This window comes from Lepus europaeus, chromosome 15, assembly GCF_033115175.1.
Source record: "Lepus europaeus isolate LE1 chromosome 15, mLepTim1.pri, whole genome shotgun sequence".
NCBI classification, from domain to species: Eukaryota; Metazoa; Chordata; class Mammalia; order Lagomorpha; family Leporidae; genus Lepus; species Lepus europaeus.
This window is the reverse complement of record NC_084841.1, coordinates 1,850,441-1,868,636: the sequence shown is the minus strand read 5'-3', so window position 1 is coordinate 1,868,636 and position 18,196 is coordinate 1,850,441.

Sequence of the window (18,196 nt, the reverse complement as noted above, 5' to 3'; positions counted from 1 at the left end):
GGGCAATTTGGAACTGGAGCTCTGTCCTGCAGGACTCTGGACCTGGGACGGAGGCACCTGTCCAGGGGGGTCGCACAGAGAGATGGGCTTGCGGGCAGCAGGGAGGCACTGGGGGCGGGCGACAGACGGCTCCTGCCCAGGTCTGCCGTCTGGATCTCTGGCTCACTGGGAAGGAGGGGTCTGCACTTCTAGACGAGCTCCTGGCTGACACATGCCTAGAGGGGGGCAGAACCATGCGGCTGCCCGCAGCGATTCACGCCGGAATTCAAGCCAGGTCGCGTAGGCGGACCCACAGAGCCTCCCCCAGCTGCCCGCACACAATGCAGAGTTTGGGGTTGTTGACTGCGTCAGGGCGTCTGCCTCTGGATGGGGCCTGGGCAGGTGCTGGAGAGAAATCGAGGAGGCTGTGTAAGAAATGCAGGGGCGTGGCCAGCGCCGCGGCTCAACAGGCTAATCCTCCACCTGTGGCACCGGCACACTGGGTTCTAGTCCCGGTCAGGGCGCCGGATTCTATCCCGGTTGCCCCTCTTCCAGTCCAGCTCTCTGCTGTGGCCCAGGAGGGCAGTGGAGGATGGCCCAAGTGCTTGGACCCTGCACCCCATGGGAGACCAGGAGGAAGCACCTGGCTCCTGGCTTCGGATCAGCGTGGTGCGCCAGCCGCAGCGGCCATTGGAGGGCGAACCAACGGCAAAGGAAGACCTTTCTCTCTGTCTCTCTCTCTCTCACTGTCTACTCTGCCTGTAAAAAAAAAAAAAAAGAAATGTAGGGGCGTTGTCACTCTAACTTATGTTCTAGCATTTCTATTTATTCTTTATTTCATAGGCAGAACAACAGAGAGAGAGAGAGAGAGAGCGCTTGCACCTGTTGGTTCAGTCCCAAAGTGCCCTCAACAGCCAAGGCTGGCAGAGTCCAAAGCCAGGAGGCAGAAACAGCAGAGACCCAAGTGCCTCCGCCTGCCCTTGCGGCCCCCGGGGCTGTGTTAGCAGGAGGTTGGACAGGAAGTGGGGCAGGACTCCTCCCACGGCACCCCAGCGTGGGACACGGCATCGCAAGCAGCAACTTCACCACCCACCACAGCACCAGCCCCACGTCTGCCTGCTAAGTTCTTGTTTTATTGTTAGATCGACTGTAACTGAAAATAATAAATGTATATTAAATTATTATAAAGATATTTTCAATTGATACTTTAAAACATGTATCTTAGATATAGCACAATGTACTAATATATAACATTACACAAATGTAATGCAAGATAACAATTCACGATACAACACCACATGAGTACTTTTTATTGGTTTAATCCCCTTTAAAAGGGGGAGATACTGCAGCAGCCTGGCTGCTCTCTTCCCAGGGTGTGTGCGCCGCACGGGAGCCCAGCACATCTGCTTCGGCCCCACGGGAACTCCGTCACGCACGGCGCAGCCAGACCTGGGGAACAGGGCCGCTCTCTGCGTGGCCGCGGGTGCTGGGCCGGGTGCTTCTCGTCTGTGATCAGTAGTGGAGTGGGAGCTCCTCACCTCATGATTAACATATGTACACGTGTGTATGTGTGTGCTTCTGCACATGGTAAGGCTACCCGTGCTCATGTACATATGTGTGTAACTAGAATATGTACATGTGATTTATGCCTGTGTGTACATGTGCACAGGCGTGTGCCTTGCATGACTGCAATTTATGTGTGTACACATGTGCATAATGTGTGATTAGAGCACATACATGTTCATGCATGTTTACACATGGTTAGAATTTATGTGTGGGTATGAATGCATGAGTCTGGGCGTGACTGGAATCTATATGCATATGCATGTAGGCGTGTGACTGTGCCTGGTTAGAATATGCACATGTGTATGTGCACATGTGAATGTACACGTGTGTGTACGTGTGATCAAACTAATTCATGCATAAGTGTACATGTGTCTCTTGTTCATACACATGCACGCACACGTGTGTCTGTGCCTGGTTAGAATAAGCATGCGTGCGCACACACGTGTGTATGTATGTGATTCGATTACATTAACCCGTGTGTGCCTTGTACATGTGTGTGCACACACGTGTGTACATGTGATTAGACTTTCTTCATGCCTGCACGTGTGTTTACATGTGTGCAGAACCAGAATGGGAACGAGAAGGGCAGGACGCAGCGGCAGGGTGCACACAGTTCCAGGACTTGTGCAGACTTGGCCGCTGAAGCTGCCTGGCGGTTACCAGAGGGCGTCAGTTCCGGCCAGTCGGTCTCGCAGGCCCGGGGGCTACAGCTCACCCTCAGCAGCCGATTGTTTCCGTTCAGCTTCCAGAGAGAGAGGAACGGGCAGGAAGCGCTCCTGTCACTCTCGGCAGGTGCATGGCGGGGGGGGGGGGATCAAGTAACATAATATTTAAATACGCACATGGGGCCAGCGCTGTGGCACCGCCTGCAGTGCCTGTATCCCATACGGGCACAGGTTCTCCGGCTGCTCCACTTCCGATCCAGCTCTGTGCTGTGGCCTGGAAAAGCGCAGACTCACCTGGAAACTTCCGGCCCACCTCGCGCAGCCTTGTGGCTGTGAGGGCAGGTGGAGGGTGGGCTCTGTGCCTGGGGACATTCGGCCACTGCCTTGGTGCCCATCTCCATAGCACCCTTGCCCCTGGCGCCCTTTGACTCTGGCTGGCACCATTCCCACAGCCCTGGGTACAGCGGGCAAACACGGCACTGCGCACTCAGCGTGTGGGTGCCCCTGCTGTACACCTGCCCATAAACTAGAATGCTCCTCTCAAGAGGATGGAGCCAGGGCCCAGCCAGGCCTCAGCCAGACCCAGCTGACCTCTGCCCAAAACCCCTCCCTGCTCTCAGCATCCCCGCACCCATGAGCTGACCCCGGCACGTCCCTGCGGACGAGCCCCGGAACAGGCAGGGACGGAGACGAGTTCCTGAGCCCAGAGAAGCCCCAGGCCAAGACGGGATCCGAGGCAGAAGCCGTCGCCCGTTCAGCCAGAGGTCCAACAGTGGCCGAATTGACAGACTTTGCAGTTCATTTTCCTAACATGGACGTAAAAGGGTGCTGGGCCCGTGGCTTTTTAACATCTGCTATTAGTGAGCTTCAATAAAGATTTAAAAACAGGCTCCGCGTTTATTAAATTATCACATGACGGTTTTCCAGAAAGCACACATATTCCAGACTCTGTTTTCAACCAGAGGTGTTAGAGTTTTGTTTGGTTTTTGGCGAATGTGTGGGAATTTCTTAACCTGTTTTCATTTATACAAACCAATAAAAACATATTTTTTTTCCTAATTCAAAAAACACTTTTGAGAACTTCTAACAAAATTAGCTGCTCCTAAAAGCCCAGCTTGGCACAGCCATAGCGCGCGGTACAGAGCCGAGACTCTGCGGAACCCAAGATGTGGTTTGGAAGTGAAGCCGACTTCACACGGCTCAGCGCCCGGCGGACACGGGAACAGTCGGGCCTCTGTGCAGCCGCCGTCCCCGGTTAAATGCAAGCCAGCCGAGGGGCCGCTCTGCGAAGCCGGCAGCTACCTCCCACCCCGCCCCCACCCCGTCTATTTGTACAAGTAAAATTAGCCCATTGCTTGGAAGGCTGGAAATCCGTCCTTTGGGCTTCCTCAAAGCTTCGGCTGTCACTCAGCAAAACTGTGTTGCTGTCCAGCCAAGCATCAGAAGGCGAAGATCAAAGACCGGGGCCGTCCCTCCCCCGGCAGGTAAGACCAGGATAGGAGGATGCCTGTGCCGCCAGCACTCTGGCTCCTGACGTCACCCTCCTGCTAACACAGAGCCTGGGAAGCAGCAGATGGCCCTCGAGTGCTTGGGTTCCTGCCACCCACGTGGGGACCTGCATTGAGCTCCTGGCTCCTGGCTTCAGTCTGGCCCAGTTCCAGCCATGCGGACGTTTGCAGAGTGAATCAACGTTTCTCCCTCTCCCTCCCTCTCCCTCTCCCTCTCTCTCTCCCTCTCCCTCTCCATCTCCCTCTCCCTCTCCCTTTCTCTCTCTCTCTCATTAATAAATAGGAAGATAAATGTTTGGCTCATTAGTTCAATGTTTTGATTTCTTACAATCCGTATATTTATATGTTTATAAATTTGTTAAATTTTTATAATTTTATTTGTGAATGAGCCTGAACTGGAATGCTAATGTTCACAAGAAAAAAATACGACTGAGCTAACTGCCCAGAGAGTCTTCAACGAGAAGGGACTGCAGGCTCAGCACGGGGCCCGCCGGGGCCTGGGCACAGCTGCCCGCGGCTCCTCCACTCTCCATGTTTGTGCACCCGGGGCCTGCAGACACTGCTCCTCACGCTCGGCTGAGGCCCCGCTGGAAGTACAGAGCCGGGCCGAGCCAGCTCGGCAAGCCCTCCGGGTGGGCCCACACTGGTGGTTCCCTGGGTGCCGGGACCCAATCCTGACAGCCACGTGGCCGCGGGCTGCCGCGTTGTCCTGGGCTGCCTGGGTTCTGGAAGAAGCTCTGTCCGCTGTTTCCTCCATGACGGAGCACTCTGGAAACATCCCAAGAATATTCCATCTATGGCCTCTCGCGTGTCCCCCGCTCGTCTCTTCGGCTCCCCACGGAAACACAGAGCTTGTTCCTGGGCCTCCTCTGTTCCTGGCAAAGCAGCCGCGCTGCTGTCGACAGAAGCTCCTGGGGCTGGGAGCTCCTGGGGCCGCCCAGGAAAGCAGAATCAGGGTCCATGCAGGTGGGTCCGAGGCACGGGAAGGCATGGGGCGCCACCACTTCCCATTGTGTGATGCAGAAGTCACAAAAGCTCAGGTCCCCAGGCTATATGACAGCAGGTGTACCGGCTGGGGCCGGGGCGCACCGTCCCCAAGCCAATGGCTGAGCAAGCTGTGGCCACCACCGCACAGTGCGCAGATGCCGCCAGGGAGGGGCTTGTCCTCCTCTGCTTCTGAAGATGGGCGCTCTGAGAACAGACCAAGTACACACATCCCGCAGTGCTGTGCTGGTCACCACGCCCTCGTCGGCTCTGGGGCGGCTCCCCATGCAGGGCGTCGCCATCTGTGTGCAGGTGGGAGGCTGTGGGGCTGTGACGCTGCCCCTGGGGCCCAGGTGGCACAGCTCATGGTGGCGGGCTTGGCCCAGGACCCCTCCTCATACCGACCGCTGCACTCCACCGCCCTGGAGGGGAAGGCTGGGGTGTCTGAGTAGGCGGGACGCAGAGGGTCCCAGCCGCAGGAGTGGCCATGAGCCCTGCCCTCACCGCCTCCCACTCAGGTGCCCACCGAGGTGGAGAAAGGCTGTATAACAGGAGCAGGAGAAACAGAACGGGAGTCCCCGGGTCCACGCCTGCCTCCTACGCAGAGTTCAGTGGGGCAGCCCTGGGGACGTGGCCCTGGGTACCTCACCGTGGCCACCGATCAGAGCTGGGGAGACACTGGCTGCTCTGTGCTATCCCCTCCTTACTCGAAGCCACAAGGACTTCAGGTCTAAAGCTGAGCCCCTGGGGAGCCACCGGCAGGGCAGCTGCACATTGACCTGGAGACGGAAAGTGCCGGCACGTGCAGCCATCCGCGGCCACGGCCACGGACAACGGCCATGCAGTGGGCAGGCTGTGCCTTGCTGGCTGTGTGCACCTTTGAGTGTGTGTGTGCCTATGTATCTTCACACACTCATGACCATGTACCTCTGTGTATTTCTGTGTGTGTGCCATGCATGGCTGTGTACACGTTCATGTATGTATGCCCACACACCTGTGCATAAGCCCATGTCTGTGTGCCCCTGTGCATCTGTGTATGTGTGTGTATGTATGCTATTGTGCATCCATGTACACATTGTGTGTGTGCCTTTCATGGCTGTGTGCACGTTCATGTATGTGTGCCCACATATCTGTGCACACGCCCGTGTCTGTGTGCCTCTGTGCATCTGTGTGTGTGTGCCATGTGCAGGTTCATGCTCACGTGCTCTGTGTGTCTGCGTGTGCCTGTGTGTGTGTGCCTCTGTGGATCTGTGTGTGTGTGCCATGTGCAGGTCATGCTCACGTGCTCTGTGTGTCTGCGTGTGCCTGTGTGTGTGTGCCTCTGTGGATCTGTGTGTGTTCCATGTGCAGGTTCATGCTCACGTGCTCTGTGTGTCTGCGTGTGCCTGTGTGTGTGCCTCTGTGCATCTGTGTGTGTGTGCCATGTGCAGGTTCATGCTCACGTGCTCTGTGTGTCTGCGTGTGCCTGTGTGTGTGTCACTTGCTGAGTGAGGCAGAGAAGGACTGCGAGTTCTAGAGGAAGACGCAGGTCAGACATGCCTCAGCCTGCTGTCCACACGTGTGTGCGTCTGGCTACAGCAAGTAGACGTCGGAGCGGTGATTCTGCCCCTCTCTGCTTCCCAGGGTGGTCCCCAAGTGCCTGTGCAGGCGCTGGGCAGTTAGGCGCCATGGCCAATGGCCCCTTCTGTGGACAGACCCCTGACGCCGGCAGCCCACAGCCCCGGTGTATCACTCTGGAACACTCTAATGAGCTCTGATGCTCACACTGCTGCACACCGAATAGTGCTGTGTGCATGTGAGGAGACCCCCGCCGTGGGAGGGCTGGCCTGAGACAGGCTCTCGCCCCCTCGCACATCACTGGCCGGGATGTGTCCACAGCTCGCTCATGATCAGCGCGTGGCCAGGATCCAGCCAAGCCAGTCTTCAGCTCGCTGGTCCCGAGCTCACGGCCTCTCCTTGCTGGAGCGGCCACTGTGCCGGGTCTGCGCCCAGCATCTGAGTCAGTGCCATGGAAACCCAGTTTTCATGTGTTCTGGATCTACACCTGGGCAGCACTGGTTGGCCTCAGGGCTGATGCCCGTACCCACCAAACCACAGGGGGTAAGTGACTGACACCCAGGTGTGCAAGCTAGGGCCCTAGTCACTGAAAAGACTGTCCGAGGGGCAGAGCCATGGAAAGAGAACTCTGGCAGCTCGAGCACTGCCTGTGGTCAGCGTCCCCACCCCGTGCCGTCCACAGGGGGCCTGGGCCACACTTGGACAGGTGAGGCTCGTGCACTGCCTGTGGTCAGCGTCCCCCCCCCCGTGCCGTCCACAGGGGGCCTGGGCCACACTTGGACAGGTGAGCCTCGTGGGTACTGAACACATGGCACAGCAGAATTTAGTTCTCCAGAGGGCGTGCCTCCTCAGGAGCCCCGAAGCAAGCGCAGAGGTGCGTGGTCTGCTAACCCTGCCCCCTCCATGTGCGAAGCTGGGGGCAGAGGGAGGAGGGAGGAGGGGGAGGACAGAGCCCTGCCCGGAGCTCAGAAGGCCCGGAGGGCACTGTGGGGTCAAGTGCACACTGCGAGTTTGAGCTCCTGCTCCTCGTCCTCTGTCCTAGGTTGGATATCACACCTGGAGGTGCCCAGCCAGGCGTGTAGGTGCCGAGAACCGTCACGTGTCCTTGGTTCATGTGTGTGTGTCTGCCTTCTGCCACGCTATCTAATATGAAAACTAAATTGAGAAAACCGACTACATAAAAGCTCATCAGAGCGTCAGCGTGGTGCACAGCTTGGCAGATAGCATTCCTGTGCTCCATGCAATTAAAGTCTTCAATTATTCTAAGTGTTATTATGCTAATTTAAAAGGCCAGGATTCTTAGAAAAAACGTATAAGGAATTAGGCTCAGTTACAGCATTTTGTTTATGTGATTTCACATTAAATTATTTAAGGTACGGAAATCCCTTGAGTTACTGGGGTGAAATGCACACCTGCCCCATCGGGCCCTCGCCCCTCACGGGGGCACAGCCACGCACTGGGGAGGATGGCCTGCCTGCCTCCGGTCAGCTCCCAGGGGAGCACGCACACAGCCACCTGCACACGTAAGGAAACCCAGAGCCCACCAGGCACGGAAGAGAAGCCAGAGGCTGTACCCCCAGACCCAGGGCATCCTGGGAAATGCCTGCCTCCCACACCCACGATTACTTTGAACTCAAATATTTTTTAAGTTTTTTTAAAAAGGTTATTTATTTATTTGAAAGGCAGAGTTACAGAAAGGCAGAGGCAGAGAGAGAGAGAGAGAGAGAGAGAGAGAGAGGTCTTCCATCTTCTGGTTCACTCCCCAGATGGCCGCAATGGCTGGAGCTATGCCCGATCTGAAGCCAGGAGCCAGGTGCTTCTTCCGGGTCTCCCATGCGGGTGCAGGAGCCCAAGCACTCGGGCCATCCTCCACTGCTTTCCCAGGCCACAGCAGAGAGCTGGACAGGAAGTGGAGCAGCCGGTACTTGAACCAACGCCCATATGGGATGTCGGCACTGCATACCTGCTACAGCACAGCACTGGTCCCATTGCACTTTAACTTTTACAGGAAAATTATCTCAAGCTGAAATGAGACGTTCTGCCTGTGTCCGTACACGGGGAGTTTCCCACTAAGCTCCTGCATGTCTGTCTCTTTCCCCCGCTGCTTCGGTGCCCCCGTCCTCCTTAAACCACCTTCTTCCCCGCCCCCGCTGCCCTGCCTGCGCCTGCTGCGCCCCTGTTTTCTCCCTGCTGCTCCCCACTTCCCTCGGCTCGCCACCCCCCCTTCACTGTTTCCCTGTGATAACACAATCTTTGCCTTCTAATTTTTATTGATTTCCCTTCACCTTCCGTCTCCTGGACACCATCACACCGGCCTTCCAAAGTGCCGACTCTCAGGAGGAGGCTCACTCAGGTGCCTCTGCCCTCCACCCGTCTCTCTCGCTGCAACTTGCACCTCACTTGTGCCAGCCTGACACTGCCCACTGTGTACACCTGTGTCAGCACTGCCCACTGTGTACACCTGTGCCAGCCTGACACTGCCCACCGTGTACACCTGTGCCAGCACTGCCCACTGTATACACCTGAGCCAGCCTGACACTGCCCACTGTGTACACCTGTGCCAGCACTGCCCACTGTGTACACCTGAGCCAGCCTGACACTGCCCACTGTGTACACCTGTGTCAGCACTGCCCACTGTGTACACCTGAGCCAGCCTGACACTGCCCACCATGTACACCTGTGTCAGCCTGACACTGCCCACTGTGTACACCTGTGTCTGCACTGCCCACTGTGTACACCTGTGTCAGCCTGACACTGCCCACCGTGTACACCTGAGCCAGCCTGACACTGCCCACTGTGTACACCTGTGTCAGCCTGACACTGCCCACTGTGTACCCCTGAGCCAGCCTGACACTGCCCACTGTGTACACCTGTGCCAGCCTGACACTGCCCACTGTGTACCCCTGAGCCAGCCTGACACTGCCCACTGTGTACACCTGTGCCAGCCTGACACTGCCCACCGTGTACACCTGTGCCAGCCTGACACTGCCCACTGTGTACACCTGAGCCAGCCTGACACTGCCCACTGTGTACCCCTGAGCCAGCCTGACACTGCCCACTGTGTACACCTTTGTCAGCCTGACACTGCCCACTGTGTACACCTGTGCCAGCCTGACACTGCCCACTGTGTACACCTGTGTCAGCACTGCCCACCGTGTACACCTGTGTCAGCCTGACACTGCCCACTGTGTACACCTGTGTCAGCCTGACTGCCCACTGTGTACACCTGTGTCAGCCTGACACTGCCCACTGTGTACACCTGTGCCAGCACTGCCCACCGTGTACACCTGTGCCAGCATTGCCCACTGTGTACACCTGTGTCAGCCTGACTGCCCACTGTGTACACCTGTGTCAGCACTGCCCACTGTGTACACCTGTGCCAGCCTGACACTGCCCACTGTGTACACCTGTGTCAGCACTGCCCACTGTGTACACCTGAGCCAGCCTGACACTGCCCACTGTGTACACCTGTGCCAGCCTGACACTGCCCACTGTGTACACCTGTGTCAGCCTGAGCTACACCTGCAACAGGGACACAGTCTGGGCCACAGGACTTCGCATGGTGGCCACAGGAGGCCGTGGCTGGGAAGTGACGGACACGTGGAGGCACGGACTAGGGATCCCTGGGCAGGTGCCCTCATCCCGGGCGTCAGAGGGGGAGCATGCATGCAGCTGCAGAAGACGGGTGTGCCGGGGCCGGAGGGCGGGGAAGCTGTACCAGAGGAAGATTTGCAGCAGCAGAGACGGGAACAGGAGCGGGCTGCTCTTGGGGGCTGTGTGGGCTTCCATCCTGCCGTGTTCTGAGTGACAGCGAGGGGTTTGTGGGTATGCACGGCAGAGGGTAATTCAAACACCTTCATGGCCTGGTGTGGCTCCATGACACACGCAGAGATGGGAAAAGGGCTTTTTTTTCATCCCGGGGAGCAGAGGCCTTTGGGGCCTGTGACAGGTGGCTCTGGGCGTTTGGGGCGCACATGAGCTGTGGCTCCGCAGGCCTGGAGCTGCAGGGGCCGAGTCGGGCCGGTGAGGCTCCTTCCCAGGAATGAGGGCCCCTCGGGATGCAGGGGTGGGCACCGGGCCCGCCGCCCCTCCATTGCTCCGCTGTCTGACGGGTGTCTGGCCACAGCCCTCCCGAACGCCGCCTGTCCCATCCCCGGGCATCAGCTCCTGGGAGAGCAGAGCCTCTCACAGCCTGCTTGCTCTCACCAGGAGACTCCGTTCTGGAAGCCGGGCTGTGGCCCGGGGCTCAGCCCCTGCTCCCCGACATGGCTCCAGCAACCCCAGCTGTGGCCGTGGCCACCACGCCGGCCAGCCTTTCACTCAAGGGCTCCTCACTGGGTCCCTGGAGGGGTCGGCTCCTGTTAGGAGTGCACGCTGGGCGTCACAGACTCCCGTGTGCCTCGCTCTGTCCTGCAGGGCTGCACGGCGACCAGGGCCAGGTGCCAGCCATGGCAATGCCCGGCACAGCCAGATCCCAGCGTGCCTCAGCCCCAGAGGCCCCGCAGCCATTACGCCCATGCTCAGTGGGTTTTATGACCTTATTTTTAAGGGGCCTGCTTGCTTTTTTCAAAAAAGAAAAAAAATGGTTTTGTTTCAGAAAGTGGACAAGAAAGAGGTTCTGTGAGGTTTTTCCTGCCCAGGCTCTGAGGCTCAGTGTGCTCTGAGCCTTCCGAGAGGCCCGAGTCCGCCAGAGGAGGTCTGGTTACGGCCCCGAGGGGAGCCGGGACGGGCAAGTTCAGCCAGCGAGGTCATAAATCCGACCTTGCCTTGCAGCCTCAGCAGAAGCCGTCCGCGGAGACCGGCCGGGTAGTGATTTATCTCCCCGCGCGGGCGCCCGCCGCACACACGGCTCCAACTGTGTCAACAGCCGTCGCCGCCCGGGCCCCGAGTGGCCGGCAAGCCTGGAGTCTGTCACGAGGAACCCACGGAGCCGGCCTGCCTGGGGGAAGAGAGAGCTGGCCCTGTTCTTACAGACGCTCCCGTGCGCTTATGCTGCACCCACTGTGGGCCCTGCCCCGGTGCGTTTATCCTGCACCCACTGTGGGCCCTGCTGTGAAGATGTGATCTCGGGAGACCCCACAGAGACCTGACGGACAAAACTCGGGACACCCAGAGAAACGTGTGCTTCTGATTCATCGAAAAATGATGTCTGGGGGCCGGCGCTGTGGTGCAGTGGGTTAACGCCCTGACCTGAAGCCCTGGCATCCCATATGGGCGCCAGTTCAAGACCCAGCTGCTCCACTTCTGATCCAGCTCTCTGCCATGGCCTGGGAAAGCAGTGGAGGATGGCCAAAAAGCTTGGGCCCCTGCACCCACATGGGAGACCCGGAAGAATCTCCTGGCTCCTGGATCGGCGCAGCTCCAGCTATTGCGGCCATCTGGGGAGTGAACCAGAAGATGGAAGACCTCTCTCTCTCTCTCTCTCTCTCTCTCTCTGCCACTCCTCTCTCTGTGTAACCCTGGCTTTCAAATAAATAAATAAATCTTTGAAAAAATGATGCCTGAGTGCAATTGAGTCCCAGCGGTGCGTGGGACGTGCCTATGCTAATACATACTCATTCTTTATCTGAAATTCAAGTTCCGTGGGGCGTTGTCTGGTTTGCTCAATCTGGGCCGCCCGCTGTGAAAGCCCTCGTGCCCACCCTGCGCTGCAGGTTGCAGCCTCTCGTGGGGGCCCGGGCAGGGGGCTGGTGTCCTGGACGTGGCTCCACCTCGGTGACAGCAAAGTGCACGATGTTTAGCGACACGTGAGAGTGCCTGCCGCCAGGAAAGAAAGTGCACGTGTGGGCTTTGTGCGTGGGTGGCCGGGTTTGCCAACACGGGGTCTTGCGCAACTGGAATGCCTGGTTTCACATTCGAGGCTGGGAGTGTGAGAGGGAGCGGTGAGCAGGGCCGGCACCTACTGAGGCCGTGAGCAAGGGCCTGCCGCTGCCCGGCTCCATGGTGTCCCGTCCACCCCGCCCCGTCTGAAGGACACGGTCGTATTGGGCGGACCTCACTTTGACACAATGCCTCCGAGAAGACCCAACTCCAGTCAGCCTCGCGGTCACTGTGGGGTGACAGCTCCGGCTGCGGGTGGCACTGCGCACCCTGAAAAGGCACAGAAGCCAGAGGTGTCCCGAGCTCGTCCTGCAGACTCAGGAGAGGGGAACTTTGGGAAAGCAATGGCCTCCACGGGAGGTGTCCCTCTGTTCCGGGGCTCCGGTGTGAAGTCTCACGCAGTTCTGTGCTTTCTTGGTGCTCTGAGGCTTTTGAGTGATCAGAAAGCCTGGGAAAGACAGAAGGAGGCTGAGAGGCAGGTGCGGCACCGCCCTGCCCTTGCTGGCGGCGAGGGCGCGGCTCCCGGCCCCATGTCAGCATCCTGCCCGGAGAGTGGGTGCAGCCTGCGCCCCTCGGGAAGGCCGTCTCGCACGCGTCTTGTCCAGATCCAGCACCTGCCGAAGGAAGTGACTGATGCCGCTGTTGCCTGGCAGACAGCTCGCGCCAGCACGCGCCATCAGATCTTACAGAGTGTGTCTGTCTTGAAGAGGACCCATTGCCACGCAGGTGACAAGGAAAGGAGGGAGCTCCCACAGCTGCGCCTCTGTCAGCCTCGCTCCCCACAACCAGGCTGCCAGCAGAGTAGGGACAGATGGTGTCCACAGAGCAGAGGGGAGAGCCGTCCTCATGTGGCACAGGTGCACACGGAGCAGAGGGGAGAGCCAGCCACACGTGGCACAGCTGTGCAAGGCCACATCACCCCTGCAGCTCCCCACAGGCCCAGGTGCACGGCAGCACCTCGTTTGTCCCCTCCTGGCAACACGCATCCTGTGCCCCAGTTGTCCCCATCCCTGGAGAGAGCAGTGCTCCTGAGCGGTAGGTATGAGTCCTCGTCGTAGAAAGCAGTGTGTTGACATTTGCGTGTTTCTCTACAAAAATGTGAGCAGTGCCGATAAGAACGTGAAACAGAGGCTTTGATCTTGAAATGGGTTTGCTTTCCTGGAGCGGTGCACATGGGGGCGGCGTCCCAGAGCGGCTGGAAGGAGGGCAGCCTGGCCGGCCGCGGCGGTGTGGCGGAGCGTGGCCTCTCCACCTGGGGCCAGACACCACTGCCGTCCGTCCAGCTTCCCCGAGGGCAGCGCGGAGTTGCTGTCCCCTTGTCTCCCGTGTCGGCCGCTCTGGGAGCGAGGCAGGAGGGTGGGGGCTGCAGAACTCTCCACGCCTCCTGCCACGGCTGCACCTGCTGTGAAGAGCTTCATCCTCCAGCTCCCTGCCAGCTCAGAGGTGAGAAGGGTCAAGGCTGTGACTCTGCTGTGGACGGCCCCGTGCACGGGGTCTGACACCGGCCCTCTGCCGCCAGCCCCGGTGTGGACGGACCCCCAGGCCTGGGACTGCCGGCCCCTCTCCAGCCTGGCTCCGGGCTGGCCTCGGGGGTCTTTGCGGGTGCAGGGTAAGCAAATCCGGCGCACAGAGGAGACCCCTACCTGCTCCACCCACGGCCTCCAAAGCCCTGCAGAGGGTCGCCTGGCCCATCGGGGTCCTGCATGGAACTAAATTGCACAACAGAGACAAGGGATCCTGTGTGAGGACCCCAGGGAGCTGCAGTCCCGAGGGGCCGTGGCCGTGAAGCTGTGAGGAGGAGGTGGGGAAGACGCTCCCTACTCTCCTCGCACACCTCACCTCCTATTCGGGCCTCCAGTTGGGGCTGGGGAGGCCGTGTGGCTGCAGCGCCGTGGAGGGGGGCGTTGCTCCGACAGAGTGCTGGCAGCCCCGAGCCCCCTTCGCCCCACTCTCAGGGCATCCTAGGGGCCTCCCCCAGCCATGTGGCCACCCAGGCACCAGCAGCTGCTCCGAAGGCCTCACAGACCTGCAGGGGATGGAGAGGGAGAGGGCGTGGAAGGCGGGCACAGAGGCGACCGTGTGGCACCTGCTTCATGCCTGCCTCATAGCCGGCGACAGGCCTCAGAGTGCGAGCCCCCGAGACAGCCGCCCTGCTCTGACACGGGAGCAGCTCACCGTTCATTCGGCAAACCCTGGCCAGGTGCCTGCGCGGGGCTGTGCCCTGGCCACCGCGTGTGGGCAGGGAGGTGACGGTGAGTGAAAACACAGAAACGACCCTGTTCTCACGGAACACAGGGCTCACACGGAAGGGAGAAGGCTCTCCCTGTCCAGGAATCCAGCATCCTCCTGAGGCGCAGAGGGCCCGGGGCAGGCCACGCTGGGAGGTGATGACGGCTGGGCAAGCCCCCAGGAGGGGGAACTCAGTCTGATGGCGTGGCCCTGCCAGGGGGGCCCCCAGCACCGTCCTGTCGTGAGACTCCGAGGTCCTCGGCATGGGGCTTCCCTGTGAGTGCATCCAGGGGTGCTCAGGTGCTCCCGGCTCCGGCCCCATCCCCGCTGTTCCCCGACGTGCAGCCGAGAGCGGCTGGGAGTCCGCAGAAGAGGCTGAGCAGGTGATGGGCTGAGGACACGCGGACATGGGGTTGGGGGGTGCTGTCCCTGAACCTGACAGGCAGGAGATGGAGGCCCCCAGGCCTGGAGGTGGGACCCCAGCGCCGGGCCTGCAGGAAGGGTTTAGGAACCCCCCAGCCACCGGCTCCTAGGGCTGGGTTTCCGCGGAGAGACCGGCAGCGATACGCCTGCTGCAGGTTTGCTGAGTGACCGCGCGCAGCCGCACAGGGGAAGCCCGGCTTCTCTGACCGTGATCCTTGTGATCGTCCCGGTTACTCCTCTCCATTGCCAGCTTGAGCTTATATGTAGCAACAATCCCACAACCTTGGTGGGAACTCTGGATACCACGAAGGGAACGACGCGTGCACTGCAAGCTTTTTGTGCCAAAAGGAATTTACCTTTGCACCCACTTTCCTGGAACTTTCTCAAGTCCCCTTGTGGATGCCGCAGCAAAGGCCGGCCACGGTGGCCGCTGACCTGTGCAGCACGGTGACACTGCGCCCTCGGGACACGGGCGCCGGGGCCTGCAGACAGGACGTGAGGACTGGCACCAGCTGGGAACTCGTCTGTGTCCCACACAAGCCGCGGGGACTCCAGGTCTCCCTTTCGGCTTCTGCAGGGGCTTCGGGCCTGGGCTGCGCTCAGCTCTGCAGTGACCATGAGTGTCCCCTGGGAGGAAGAGACGTCCCAGGCAGAGCCTCACACAGTGGAAAACCACGAGCAGCGGGTGGCGGCCCCCCGGTTACATACAAGCCAAACCCACAAAGGAGAGTGGCATCGAGGCACGGTGTGGGACACGGATCGTCAAGACAGAGCAGCCCACGCCAGGCTCCCGGGGACGCCCTGGTGGCTCTCGCAGCCTCATCACCAAAGGCTTGGGCAGCGTGCGCCCGCCGGTATGCCTAGCTGGGCAGTGGGCACCGCCAGGCTTATCCGTGTGGACACAAACCCTCATTAGCAGGGATTAGGAGAGAAACAGTGACAAACAGGATGGGCGCCAGCCCCCGCAGGATCCCGGGAGGACGCTCACACTGACCGACCTTTCTTGACGAGGTTCAGGACGCACATGAGCCTGTGTGCACGGGGCACAGCGGAGCCCAACCTGCTCCTGCTGGCACCAGTGCCGAGCTCTGTGCCCCACGCGTGCACACACAGGCACACAGGCACGCGCAGCCTCTAGCCTGGGACACCATCACACACACACATGCACACAGGCACATGTAGGCTCTAGCCTGGGACACAGGGCAATCACACACATACCTGTGCACACAGGCACACATAGGGTCTAACCTGGGACACGGGACAATCACACACACACGTGCACACAGGCACGCATAGGGTCTAACCTGGAACACGGGGCCATCACACACACACAGGCACACAGGCACGCGCAGGCTCTAGCCTGGGACACGGGACCATCACACACACACATGCACACAGGCACATGTAGGCTCTAACCTGGGACACGGGACAATCACACACACATGTGTACACAGGCACGCATAGACTATAGCCTGGGACATGGGACAGTCACACACACATGCACACAGGCATGCGTAGGCTCTAGCCTGGGACACAGGGCAATCACACACATACCTGTGCACACAGGCACACATAGGGTCTAACCTGGGACATGGGGCAATCACACACACATGTGCACACAGGCACGCATAGGCTATAGCCTGGGACATGGGACAGTCACACATACATGCACACAGGCACGCGTAGGCTCTAGCCTGGGACATGTGCAGTGGGCCCTACTCTGGGACATGGAGAACAATGACTCACCTGCACATACATGCACACAGGCACACGTAGGCTCTAGCCTGGGACACAGAGGACAGTGGTGCCCTCCTCCCTTCTCTGGCCACTGCACCCTGAGGACCCAGGTCCTGCATGGCCTCTGTCCTGACGCCCCGCCGTCCCCTCCGAGGGCCCGGACCAGGGAATCAGGGCTGGGTCTGGTGTGTGGGGAAAGCATTTTAGCTTCGTTCAGGCGTGCGTGCAGAGTGGCGGGGCAGTGCCATCCAGCCCGCCCTGGGCGATGCGTGGGTCTGGGTCCGTCCCTTATCCACCTCTCTGAGGCCCCTCCGTGCCTGGAGCATCCTGGCTGGGCATCCCTGGCTGGGCATCCCCAGGGCATGCTGGCCACACACATCCACTGGCCTCCCACGCCCCACGCCTCCCGGCTTGCTGTAATCGGCCCCACCCCCACTCGGCTGCTCTGAAAGCAGGGACGCCAGGCCCAGTCGGGGGGCTCAGCCGGCAAGGGTCTTCCAGCCTCCCCGCAATGGCTGCCCGGGCGTGGCCCTATCGTGCCTGCAGCAGACGGAGCCCAGGGAGAAGCGGTGGGAGCTCACACGGCAGGAGCCACGCAGGTCCTGTGGCCAGGCAGGCGGGGGGAGGAGCCCAGGGCAGAACTCAGGAGGCAGGTGTGCACACATGCGTGTGTCTGCACCAGATGTGCCCACGCGTCGACGTGTATGCCTGTGCTTTCTGCTCTTCCATGGCACGTCCTGTGTGGCCACAGAGCGAATGGGAGAGCGGCTCAGGAAGCAAAGTTGACTCCCGGGCCCCTGAAACACCAGGCAGGTGCAGCGCTGGGAGCCAAGTGGCAGAGACGGCAGGCGGGTGGCGGGCGGTCAGCAGGTGGTCAGCAGGCGGTCAGCAGGCGGTCAGCAGGCACGTGGGGCCGGTGCAGGCCAGGTGCTCCTGGGGGCTCCTGCTGCTGTCAGTCAGTGCGCTCCAAGCTGCAGGGACATCCCGGGGGCCTGGCTCCCGCCCTGTGGGGACCAGAAGGCAGAGGGCCAGGTAGGGGTGGCTGCAGGTGCCTGGACTGCGTGAGAAGTCCTGCTTCATCCCAGAAGCAGTCGCTCCCACACGGCCAGGTCCCCAGATGTGCACACGACACACAGAGCAAAGGAAAGCACACCAGCTGTGGCTCAGTGGCTCGGTTTGGTAAGCACTTGGCCCAACAGCACCGACTCTGCACCGGGCCAAAAGGGCAGCGCTCTAGGTGCCACCTGCGGTCCCCAGGCGCGTCCCCTCCTGCAGCGCTCCTGCCTGGCCCTGATGCCTCAGGCCTTGGCGCCGGCTTCACCCTGACACCGGCATTGCCGGGGATATTCTTAGTGACCGCCGCATGCGATCCCAAGACCTGCAGTGGCAGAAGCCTGGGAGGCAGAGGGCCAGCCCTGCGGGCCGTGGCCGTGGCCCTGGAGGCTGGTGCTGGCGCGGCCTTCATCTCACCCGAAGATGCAGCAGGGGTGTGCGTTGCATGGAGCAGTGGGGGCTGAAGCCCGGCCTCATGCTCCCAGCAGCACTGCCCGGAGCAAGGAGCCAGGCCCCTTCCTGGTTCAGCAGCCGTGCCGTCCGCACCTGCCTGGCCCTGACGCGTTCCCGGAGGGCAGGCTGGCTGCCCTGGTTAAGAGAGAACTCTGTGGACATTCAGAAAGAAAAACAAACCAAGCTCTCCGAGACGGTGTCTTTGCTGGCTCCAGCCGCCGT